The 11797-nt window shown below is 40.5% G+C and overlaps 1 long non-coding RNA gene across 1 annotated transcript; it reads right to left on the bottom strand.

Annotated features, from left to right (window-relative positions):
• Nucleotides 1-1756: 1756 nt before the first annotated feature.
• On the bottom strand, nucleotides 1757-3955 carry LOC134299190 (uncharacterized). Its single transcript, XR_010006351.1, has 3 exons — nucleotides 3750-3955; nucleotides 3237-3313; nucleotides 1757-2399 (listed from the first exon to the last, which is right to left on the bottom strand). It is a non-coding gene; the product is annotated as an uncharacterized LOC134299190 (long non-coding RNA).
• Between the last annotated feature and the right edge of the window lie 7842 nt (nucleotides 3956-11797).

The raw sequence follows: 11797 nt of genomic DNA, 5'->3' as shown, positions 1-11797 counted from the left end.
ATTTATTATTTTTTAAAAAGGCATCACTGTGGATTCTCTTTTGTGTGTCTGATTCATATTATTCACTTTAATAGAACTGGGGAAACAAACATGCAGAGACTAAGACCCTCCTGAGATGTTTGTACAGTGTATTTTCAGTTCTGAGCTGATTCATATATTACACAATGGCTTGCACTGCACAACTTTTTCCATCCATAGCAGTCATGCATTCCTATGAGCAATTCCTTATGACATATGAGCTGGTAGTTTATGAAGCTCAGCGATGATCTTTGGTACTTTGAAGGTGGACAATTAAGTGTACTAAAATAGACACTGACATTCATTGAAGTTCATTTTCTTGCTGTGGCTGAAAGGCTTTAGCAAACAATTATTATAAGTAGATGATCAGTTAGTAATTATTAAAAATGAAAGTCTGTAAGTCAGATGACTCATTCCGAGTTTTGAGTTCATTTTGAAACTAATCACTCTTGAAAACAAATCATCCCGATTTGCAACAATGTTAGACAAATTCCTAAAAGATTCAGGTCATTTCAACACAGTTTGAATTGGAGTAAAATAGTGGAAAAGCCAGTTTCATTTGGCCAGGCCATGATATTCTCCTCTGGCACCATCTATACTAACCAGCAGTGTCCAAACAACAAACTCCTATGAAAGCATGTGAAAAACAATCAGTGCTCTGTGGTTTGTGTAACCACCATTTGGGCTTCAAAGTGATTCCAGGATTTCCTGTGTAATCATCTACACAGTGAAACCACTTTCTTCAATACTGATTTGAAACTGCATGAAATGGCTGGGTGCCTATGACTCTTACCGTTCAGGCCACAAATAGTAAAATTCCAAATATCTATAACTCTCATCATTGCTTACCATAATTGATGCTAACTGGTCCTTAAGAGAGTTGAGACTAAAATAGATCAGCTGCAGCTGGCATCTTTCAAGGCAGTGAGATGGTGAAAATATTCCAGATGTTAGTCTAAATTCAACAGATTAATCCAAACCTGCTTTCAGGTCTCAGGATTTTGTGACTCAGTTCTAAAACATAGATTTTGGTGTTGTCTGGAAGTACCCAGAGTCTATATTGACCATAAAATGCAGTTTGAAATTGCATTACATAGCAGTCTAGATGGGGCCTAAGAAAGGAACTTTAGATCCAGGTAATGGGCTGAGGGAAAACACAGGCAAGGGGTAGTATGACTGACATTGGAAGGCTTTTAAAATGCTCAAACCATTTTGCAGAATGACAAAAATATGTACAGTAGTCCTCTTATAGGTGACCAATGCTTATATATTTAAATTAATTCAGAAAAAATGGATGGGGGAGGATGCCATCCTGGGTCATCCTTTGGTTGACCTGGGATGGCACCTAGCCACTCCTCAAAGGAAAACCTGGGGTTTTGTTTTGGATTGGGGGCTGAAACCCGGGAAGAAGCAGGTTATTTTAACCCGCTTCCTCCCAGGTTTTAGTCAAGTATAGAATGGCCCTGAGCCTCTGTTTCTGCAGTCAGCAATCTCTCAGCCCAAGTGGACCATTTAACTAAATAAATATTTACAGGCTTTCTCTGCGTATATACACACAATGGAGTATGATGAACAGCCAGAGGGATTTGCCCAACCTCTCTTGTCCTTTGTAATGCCAGTGGGATTACAAAAAGGCGATGAACTTCTGGGCTATGTCTTATTACATTTTATAAGAAAACTTACATATTTCAAATGGAGAACTGGATACTATATGTATAAAAGGATACAAGTCAAGAAGAAATTTAGAAATAATAGATACATTTTATTAAAGTGTTGAAACAATAATGCCTTTGGGAAGTTGCTGCTGCTGGTCTGTCCCCATTATCCTTATTCTCCACAATAGCAGAAGTCCAGGAAATATTATAAAAATTTGAAAATACATGTCTATTCCCATTCAATAATTTTCATCATGGAATATTGTTAAATTATCAATATCCTTCAGGATTTCTAGATTGTGCTTACTTGTACCTTAATATATGTGCTCAAACACTATATTAGTTATACTTTAAAGTAATGAAATGAACTTACAGGGAGTGAACAAGTCCCCCCCCCCCAACCTTCTGTGAAAAGACACTTGCTTTTGCTGGTGCTGGGTCATCTCCAAGTTGGCTTTTCTCCTGCTGTTGCTGCTAAATTACTGCAAGGGCCTCTGGGGTGGAGGATGATATTGCTGCAAGCAATTGCTGCCAGCGCCTTCATGGAAACATCTCTGGCTTTGTCTGCTCTCTTGAATTTGCAAGTGTTTTTCACCTTGACCAGACATGTCATCTCATAAAGTCTGCATGCCTGCGAGTGATTGCGTGCAAGGTTTAGAAACCAGCCATGGGAGCTCTCTTCATTGCTTGTCTTTTCTGTTTGATCTACATTTATGTGTGCTGTGGCTTCATATCATATGCAGAGATGGCACAGTGTAATGAAAAGGAGCAGAGAATGAAAGAGCCTCAATTACTTAAAAATGGAAAAGTCATCCAAAAATTTAAATATTGTCAATAATGTTCATGTAGGATATCTCTGTTCTTTTGCAAGCATGCCATACAAACAACTTGGAAACTACCAGTATGTAAAGAACTTTCTCTTACAAGAAAGGAATGTGAAAGTGTTATGCATAGGATGCGTCATCCTTTATTATAATTAATTTACATCAAATGTGACCCAATAGGCAAAAGGATCCTCAATTCTTTTAAAGAAAAACTATAATGAGAAGCTGCACAGTTGGAAAACAAAATATACTGTAGATGGTTTTCCACTTTAATTAGACAGAATAAATGTATTGCCCAGTGAACACTGAAACAATTTGAAAGCATTGAAAGAGGGGATGATCATTCTTAGGGATCACATCATTTACAACATAATTAAACTAAAGATCTGCAAGATACTCCCAATGTGCTTTTAAAATGTGGAACACATTTAGATACTTTCTACTTTATGTGACAAAGTAAAAGAATATTGGAGACTGATTTAAAAAAATTGATCCAAGAGAGCTTTAAAATTAGAATATACCTAGATCCAATTTATTTTTATTGAAACTTACAAATAAACAAATATGAATTTCAAGTTCTTAAATTATATGATTATAACATACGGCAATTTTAAAAAGAATGGAAACTATTCATTTCATTGATAAAAAAAGGAAAGTGAAAATGTTTGTGGGTTTTGAAGGTTAAATTAAACATTGGGACAGTAACATAGAATAATGAAGTTGCCATAATTGCGCCCACCTAGCTGTGTCGCTCCATGTGAGCTCCTGGACAATGTGGTTGCCCCGTGCAGACATCAGCAGAGGCATTCATGATACCTGGAAAAAGGAAGGGGCACAATGTATCCCCTTTCCCCTCTGCTGTTAATTGTAGGGGGAAGGAGATGGTGCAGTGTTCTGTGTGGGCAGCAGATCTGTTTGAATTGGATCCAGTCTAGATGTCCATATTGCCCCATAGCTGATACTTAGGAATATCAAGCAAATTCTAGAGTATCCTCTGACTTTTATTGAAGGGGGGGGAGCTAAAATAGATTAATCCAGATTAGCCCGTGATCCTCACCTGAAGCAGAGGAACGTTGTTAAGACAATTAGGGGCCAACTCAGAGTGAGTCCAGGTTTTAATGCCTGTGTTGACAATGAACCAACAGATAAGCCAATCTAAGCCCCCCCCCCCCAAATAGGTCACTATATAGCCTCTGCTTTCATATTTTTTAAAAATTGCACTTTCCACACAAATGTATTGTATATCACTTACGATCACGCTGGCTGTCTTCTTCTTCTTCTTTATTCGGTCAGTCGTTTCCGACTCTTCGTGACCTCATGGACCAGTCTACGCCAAAGCTCCCTGTAGTCCGTTGCCGCCCCCAGTTCCTTCAAGTTCATGCCAGTAACTTCAAGGATACCATCCATCCATCTTGCCCTTGGTTGGCCTCTCTTCCTTTTTCCTTCCATTTCCCCCAGCATCATCTCTATTTCTAAGCCGAAGAGCCGGCATTGTCCGTAGACACCTCCAATGTCATGTGGCCGGCATGACTGCATGGAGCGCTGTTACCTTCCCGCCAGAGCAGTACCTATTGATCTACTCACATTTGCATGTTTTTGAACTACTAGGTTGGCAGGAGCTGCAGCTAACAGCAGGTGCTCAAGCCGCTCCCGGGATTTGAACCTGGGCCCTTTCGGTCTGCAAGTTCAGCAGGTGTAGTATTAACTCTTAGAAAAAAGAACTGCCCCCTTCTCTGAGTAAAATGGCAAAGTTGAGAGCTTAGTTCGTCCCTGGAGAACCTAAAAGAAATACCAACATCTTCAATTCTCTCTGCCACCGTGGCCCTTATGGCCTTTTTTGAATTCCAGGGTGGGAAAATGGCTTTTTTGCCATGTTCTCCCAGGAGAGACTAAACTCTTGCCTTTTAACACTCCAGTCCAAAAAGGGGATGGTTCCTTTTTGATAAAATTTAAATTCTTACATTTACCTGTGGATAAGTCAACCCAGTTTTTAGGATCAATTTTTGACAAAAATTTCTAGACCTATACATGAGTATATACAGTAATTATATCCAACACCCCTGCTCTTTTATCGCATATCATGCTCTACATGGCCTTGCTTCAAAGCCTTCCTTCTCAGTATATAGCCTACTTCTTTTCCTTTCTATGGTCTCCTTGCTTCTTGGTTTCCTTTCTGTTACACAGTAAAAGAAGAAGCAGTGTTTCTGTCTCACCAATTATAAGTGGCAGCTGCCCATATGGGCCTTGATGATTGGTGCCAGAGAGAAGAATCATTTCACTTTGACACAAATACCATTTTAGCAATTTTGAGAAAGTAAAGAGAAAAGGAGCCAGCTCTTTGCAGAATTCACTTTGGTAACTTCTGCTTATTATGCAGAGGGATGAGTTGGGGTCAGACCAAAATGCAGTGAATTATAATAATAAAGATTCTATTTCTCCCACAGAAACAAAAAGGTCCCTTTTCCAGAGCAGTTCATTATTTTATTGTTTTTGTTTTTTGATGGCATCTAGGAATTTTAATTCCTTAAATCAGATCGTATTTTCTTTAGACAATATTCACTTATTCTTGTAAAATATATCCTCTGTTTTAGAATACTTTGAAGTACATTTATAAAAGAATGCCCTGTAGCAATCTCAGGTCTGAGAAAAAATATTGTGAAATCCATGTAAAAGAATTTAAATCCTAGCTTAGTGTCATAGCCTAGTTATTTTGCTGGGTATTTATACCCTGAGAAGATGTCTATAAAACATAGGGAGATAAAAAAGTAAAAAGTGTAGAAGTAAGAAATGATTCCTTCCCCACTCCTTGTTTTTGCAGACTTTACTTAGTCCACCATCCCATCTTTGAATACTATATTCACAATTCAGCTGTATATTCCTATCTAAAATATACATGTGCAATTAATTCTCAATGAACAACATTAAAAAAAATCTATATACACAAGATTAGAAAGAGATGAATTGTTCTACTGAATTAGATCACTGCTTCACTGAAGTTAGTACAAATGGGATGGAAAATCTCCAAACTATGGATTTGATATGACCCATCTAGGTTATCCATCTGGCCTACAAACTTTTTCTCCTGTTATCTCTGATCACTGGGAAACACAATTTTCATTGAGTTACATCTGACACTTGTTTTTGACTAACTTTTGGCATCTGAATTAAAAAATAACCCCAGTTTTTTTCTATCATGACAACTTTTTGCGGTACAGGATACCCCCCACCCAGTCCCAAAGATCATACAAAATGTACACATAAAAGAAAAAAAGAAAAAAACCCTGAATTTAATGTTTATTTGGAGTTATTTTATTCACACAAAGGCCATATATTGTTATTGTAAGTCAAATTGTGTACAAGTAGTAAAGTTCTGCTACCAAACATTAAGATTAAAATATATGTGCTTATAGCTTTTCCCAGAATGTTTAATCTGAGGGCAATCTTGCCTGGTGCTCCAACAATAGTCATCCATCATATGCCTTTTTTAATGGTACCAAATCTCATGCCAAATCATTCAACTCATGCTGATCAAATCCCTTATGAACCGAATCATCTTCAAATTCAAAATCTTCATTATGGCCGTAACTTAGTTCTTCACCATACTCCTGTTTTTCGAAATATGGCAGTTCAATAAAAATTGGCACTGGGATTTCAGCTGGATGAGACACTAGGTGTATAGTTGATTGCAGACTAGAATACTATATTTTACATTTAATTTTCTTCTTATATCCTGACATTTTTATTATACAAGAGTGACAGTCACACAAATGATCCCTGGGCTCTCACCAAACTATAGGCATACCAAATGGCAATTTATTATGCGTTCCCTTCTTCCACATCTCTAAACTGCTTGCACACCTCATGATAGGCCCAAGAGATACTCTGCTTGCTCATTTTATGATGGGCCCAAGAAAATTATCTTGATCACCAAGTTTTACTTTAAAATATGCCTGACAAATATGCTGATGTTTGTCCTTTGAGAATGGTGAAACTGCCACAGATATAACAAAACAAATCAGGGTTGTTCAGGCATTTATGATGAGAAATAGCAGAGGCTGATATGATCTGAAGGAAAGGAAATAATTATGTACTTAAATAAAAAAATATTTTCTGCTAACTTCTGCTAACTGCTAACAAGAACTCAGATTACACTTTAGAATATACTTTACTATGTAGAGGGCACACAGTCTCTCACCACACTGTCTCATATATAACTGAATAGACAAATATGAACCATTTGTTGGTCTCCAAAATTGTCCCCCACCCCTCACCATTCTTAGAAAGTGTGTTCTCAGCCAATATGAGAGCACTAGTGCTTTCCTCGATTCAGCCTAGAGTGGTCACATTAAGATAAGCTGAAGAGAAAAAAACTTGATGTAATAGAAGAAAACTAACTGCAATTTTGAAATCAGCATGCCTATTTAAGTCTAAAACAGATGAAAAATTAAACTCATCAGGAATTATGTTCAAAATTCTTCCCCAGTGATAAGTGATCAGAAGAAACAGGGAAACTTTTGAATTATATGAAACCATGGAGACATATTGAGACATATTTTTTTTTCATGTGTCAAATTGACCTGTGATTGTATGTTTGTGAGGAAAAGTCTAAGTTCATAAAGAATTATATCTGATGTCACTCATTTACTTTGACCTTCCTATTTCATCCCACATCCTACTTCATGCCCATAGTTTTTCTTACTAGTGAAAATGAGGTCTAAAACATTTTCCATTAAAATGCAGTGCCACTAAAGAAATAAAAGACTATCTATACAAAGAAAGAAATCCCTTTACTTGAAGCTTCAGACAGGCATCTTTCACAGTTCTCCTTGAAGATGCAGAGATCTGAAATAGTTACCTTACACAGAGAAGCTATATTCTTTGCCACTGAACTACACTTGGTTGTGTGGGATTTTTCTAACAAGGTGAGAAGTAACTAAATCAGATAATAATGAAAGAATAAGGACTTCTCCACATATAAATCCATTCAATACAAAAGTTGGAAGGCCACTTCTTTGTGACACTTTTCAAAAAAGTTGCCATATTAGTCTCTTACAACTCAAAAAGAAGAAGGCACAGGGAAGAATGTAGCAGCACTTTTAAGACTAACTGCTTTTATTTTTGCATGAACTTTCTTGGATATAAACCCACTTCTTCAGGTGCAGTACATAGTGGTATTAAATAATACAGCTGTAGAAATAAATTAGAATGTAATAGGATTCTGAAAGTTGAAAATCATGACTGATCCTAAATTTTCAAAGGGCTGTTTGAGAAGATACAGGTTTTTCAGCGGCTTTCGATACCATCGATCATGGTATCCTTCTGGAACGACTCTCTGGGATGGGTCTCGGGGGCACGGTTTTGTCGTGGCTCCGATCCTTCCTGGAGGGTCGATCCCAGATGGTGAAGCTGGGAGACGCCTGCTCGGACACCTGGCCTTTGAGCTGTGGGGTCCCGCAAGGTCCTACTCTGTCTCCCATGCTCTTTAACATCTACATGAAACCGCTCGGAGAGGTCATCCAGAATTTTGAAGTTGGGTGTCACCTCTATGCAGATGACGCACAACTCTACTACTCTTTTCCACCTAATTCCAAGGAGGCCTCTCGGGTGCTGGACGAGTGCCTGGCTGCTGTGTCTATCTGGATGAGGAGGAACAAGCTGAAGATCAATCCCGACAAGACAGAGGTCCTCCTGGTCGATCGTAAACTTGAACGGGGTATAGGGTGGCAACCTGTGCTGGACGGGGCTACACTCCCCCTGAAGCCACAGGTCCGCAGTTTGGGAATCCTCTTGGATTCATCGCTTACGCTTGAGGCCCAGGCGTCGGCGGTGTCTGGGAGGGCCTTCGCACAATTGAGACTCGTGCGCCAACTGCGACTGTACCTCGCGAAGGCTGATCTGGCCGGGGTGGTCCATGCCTTGGTCACCTCCAGACTGGACTACTGTAATGCACTCTACGTGGGGCTGCCCTTGAAAATGGCTCGGAAGTTCCAACTGGTCCAACGAGCGGCAGCCAGGATGTTAACTGGGGCCCCTTACAGAGAGAGGTCAACCCTCCTGTTCAGGGAGCTCCACTGGCTGCCATTTATTTTCTGAGCCCAATTTAAGGTGCAGGTGCTTACCTACAAAGCCCTGAACAGTTTGGGACCATCCTACCTCCATGACCGCATCTCTGTCTATGAACCCACGCGTTCACTTCGGTCATCTAGAGAGGCCCTGTGATCCCGCCTGCGTCGCAAGCACGGTTGGTGGGGACACGAGACAGGGCCTTCTCCGTGGTGGCCCCCCGACTCTGGAACAGCCTCCCCAAGGATCTCAGACAGGCCCCTACATTGGCAGTCTTCAGAAAGAACTTGAAGACCTGGCTGTTCCAATGTGCCTTCCCAGATTAATAGGAATTCTCCAATACCAAGTCCCATAAGCACTTTATTAGAATTAAGATCGCATATCACACTCTGCACTTGCCCTATAAGCCTTATATATCACCTGTCACATCAGCACTTTTAATCTTGTACCCATTACTCTGGCCCGGCCCAGTTCTATTGTGTTTTAGCATATTGTTATTTATTGTGGTTTATACTGTTTTAATTCTTTTAATTGCCTTTGTTTTGTATTGTTATATTGTGTGTTGAGGCCTTGGTCTTTGTAAGCCGCATCGAGTCCTTCGGGAGATGCTAGCGGGGTACAAATAAAGTTTAATAATAATAATAATAATAATAATAATAATAATAATAATAATAATAATTTTCAGGTCGTTAGGATCATTTGAGGCTGATTTGTGGAAACAATATATCTATTTAGTATCAAAAGTGAGTTTCCCAGGATTCAAAATTATCTCTGAAAAGATTCCTTTTGTCATATGGGCAGTCTTGTTAATGTTAGCCCCATCCGCTAACTGCTTAAGGCGCGGGAGGGCAGTTTGAAAGAACCCATGAAGGAGCCAGACTTGCTAAGGCTGGCTGGTTTGCCAGCCCATCCATGTGAGGGGGCAGAGCAACAAGTGGGAGGAGACTCCTCTGTCCCCCTCTTTCAGTTTCTTCCTGATGGCGTGAGAAGAGGTTGTCCTGAAGCAGGCAGCTGCTGATCTGCCCTTCTTCAGGCCTGACGAAGTTTCCTTCCTCTTTCCAGGCTGGTAACTATGGAGTGGGGAGGGTTGAGCTAGGCAAGCAGCAGTTATGGCTGCCCCTTGCTCCAACACCTTTGGCCTTCACCCCCATCAGGGCCTTTTGGGTGCCCTTAGGGGGCCCCTTGCCTCTCCTTATTGCCCCCTTTTGGCTCCTCTCTTGCAGTGGAGCCAGCAGCGCCAGCCCTCCCCTCTGCTTGATTCCTTTATTCACCCTCTTGCAGGTAGGGATGAGGCAGATGCCTTACCCTTTTAGTGGCATGTTTAAGGTTAAATAGGTATGGTAGGCACCGTGGCACACACACCTCCCTTAGGGGTGATGGGTGGACTCCCACAAAAGTCCCCATAAGTTTTCATAAAATGGGGAGCTACCCTTGGGGCTAGATTGAGGGTTCTCACTCTTGAAACTTTGTGGTTTGGGAGAGAGCACCCTCAGGATTGTCCTCCAACTATGATCAGCCAAGGGTGCAGACTAAGAATTTTGGTCAGCCTTCAGGATCCTTGGTGCACGCATGTCTTTGGAGGTGGTCAGAGGGAGTGACACCTGGACCCGGGACGAGGCTCACTTGGTGGCCATTCACCCATGATTTATGTTTTCGTATTTTTACAGTTTTTCCCTCTACAGGTTATTACCAGTTCTTTCAATAAATAGGTCAGAGAATGGCCCTTTAGATCCATTTTCTTGTGTCTGGCTCTTTATTTCATGGTGGGAGTTCAAATATTTGTATTAATATATGTAGCAATTTTCATTAATATAAGAAGCAATTTTCTTCGTTCATATCTTCTAATACATTGGCATTTGTGACTATAATTCAATTCAGCTGTTTCTTTTTTGGCTTTTCCTTTGTTATTTCTTTTTCCACAGACAGCAGATTGAAAACCCTTACCCTGTGTCCAGGAAGTTTGAAATTTTCTACAAATGGCTTTGTTGTATTCCCATGTCTAATGACAGATTTGTGTCCATTTATTCCCTTGCACAGAGACTGTCCTGTTTTCCCAACTCAGAGTACAGATGGCCATTACTAGCATAGGTTGGCATATATCACATCAAAGGAAGAGCAAGTAAAAGCATTCTGATGTTGACAGTGATATTATTGGCCCCTGTAACGTTGCTCCCAGAGTAGATGTGGGGACGGAGTTGGCGTTTGGTTTGTGGCAAAGTCTTGTCTGTATGTTACCATCCATGCTTTTTTTTGTTATGTGCAGTTTTTTAAGATTTGAAGATATTTTCCAAATATGTAAATATAATTTTGTAAGGAAGTAGAATTATATATTTCTCTAGTCATTTTATTTGCCCAAGGCAATGTAGTCTGAGGGGTTTGAAAACCACATTTTGCCCCACCCCTTGTCTACATTATGAAGTTGAAGAATATCATTAAAAAGTAAATTAGATGATGAAAATGGATGTTTACTCACATTTTTATTTTTGTTTGGGATTTTTACTGGAGATAGATGGAGATGACTGTTTATTCACAACTTTATTTTTGCTTGGATTTCTCCATTCTCTCCAGTTTCTGTACTGATCTGAAAAATTGTTTCAAAATATTTGCATATGTTTTCATGCACATGTCCCAAAGTACAAACAGCATTACAGTTATTAGGCTTGCTCAAATAATTCCTTTTCCCCGTTAACCGTTATTAATTCGTTATTTTCGTTTGTTTTGAAGCAATTTTGAAGCATTGGTTGTCCACACGTCTGGATATCACGGTTTCGAATCGCGAGAGGCCGTTTTTCGTTATGTCGTCGTTTTTTTCGTTAGGAAAAAAAAGCTTTTGCAAATCACCCAAACTCCCACCATTCAGGCCCTTTCCTTTTGCCCCTCAGCAAAAGGGGCGTCACGGGCTCAGCCAATGGGAGGGGGCGAGGGGGAAGGAGGCCGAGGAGGAGGAGGAAGACGGAGGGGGGAAATGGCCACCGCCTCGCCCCAGCTCAGGCCTGGTGTCTCTCTGTGAGGCGGGAAGGCGGCAGATGGAGCCGGGAATGGAGAGACCGAGAGAGACAGAGAGGGGCCCGGCGGTGAGGTTTTGACGTCTGTGCGAAGCTAGGCAAGTGGGGTTTATATATCTGTGGAAGGTCCAGGGTGGGAGAAAGAACACTTGTCTGTGGGAGGCAAGTGTGAATGTTGCAATTGGTCACCTTGATTAGCATTGAATAGCCTTGCAGCTTCAAAGCCTGGCTG

Source organism: Anolis carolinensis, chromosome 5, assembly GCF_035594765.1.
Source record: "Anolis carolinensis isolate JA03-04 chromosome 5, rAnoCar3.1.pri, whole genome shotgun sequence".
Lineage (NCBI taxonomy): Eukaryota > Metazoa > Chordata > Lepidosauria > Squamata > Dactyloidae > Anolis > Anolis carolinensis.
This window is presented reverse-complemented; position numbering and strand designations above follow the sequence as displayed.